The sequence below is a fragment of the Lolium rigidum genome, chromosome 2 (assembly GCF_022539505.1).
Source record: "Lolium rigidum isolate FL_2022 chromosome 2, APGP_CSIRO_Lrig_0.1, whole genome shotgun sequence".
Taxonomy (NCBI): domain Eukaryota; kingdom Viridiplantae; phylum Streptophyta; class Magnoliopsida; order Poales; family Poaceae; genus Lolium; species Lolium rigidum.
In genome coordinates, this window is record NC_061509.1 from 69064960 (window position 1) to 69065964 (window position 1005).

The following is a 1005-nucleotide window of genomic DNA, read 5'->3' on the forward strand; positions in this document are numbered from 1 at the left end:
CAAGAATATCAATTTTATTAAGCTTTTCCTCAACAGATTTGTTAAAGGCAGTTTGTGTACTAATAAATTCTTTAAGCATGGCTTCAAGTCCAGGGGGTGTATTCCTATTATTGTTGTAAGAATTCCCATAAGAATTAGCATAACCGTTACCATTATTATAAGGATATGGCCTATAGTTATTACTAGAATTGTTCAGATAAGCATTGTTGTTGAAATTATTATTTTTAATGAAGTTTACATCAACATGTTCTTCTTGGGCAACCAATGAAGCTAATGGAACATTATTAGGATCAACATTAGTCCTATCATTCGCAAGCATAGACATAATAGCATCAACCTTATCATTCAAGGAAGAGGATTCTTCAACAGAATTTACCTTCTTACCTTGTGGAGCTCTTTCCTTGTGCCATTCAGAGTAATTAATCATCATATTATCAAGAAGCTTTGTTGCTTCACCAAGAGTGATGGACATAAAGGTACCTCCAGCAGCTGAATCCAATAAATTCCGCGAAGAAAAATTTAGTCTGCATAGAAGGTTTGGATGATCATCCAAGTAGTCGAGTCCATGGGTTGGGCAATTTTTAACCAGAGATTTCATTCTTTCCCAAGCTTGAGCAACATGTTCATTATCCAATTGTTTAAAATTCATTATGCTACTCCTCAAAGATATAATTTTAGCAGGGGGATAATATCTACCAATAAAAGCATCCTTGCATTTAGTCCAGGAATCAATACTATTCTTAGGCAGAGATAGCAACCAATCTTTAGCTCTTCCTCTTAATGAGAAAGGGAACAATTTTAATTTTATAATGTCACCATCTACATCTTTATATTTTTGCATTTCACATAGTTCAACAAAATTATTGAGATGGGCAGCAGCATCATCGGAACTAACACTGAGAAAATTGCTCTCGCATAACAAGATTAAGTAAAGCGAGGTTTAATTTCAAAGAATTCTGCTTGTAGTAGCGAGTGGAGCAATGGGTGTGCATAAGAAATCATTAT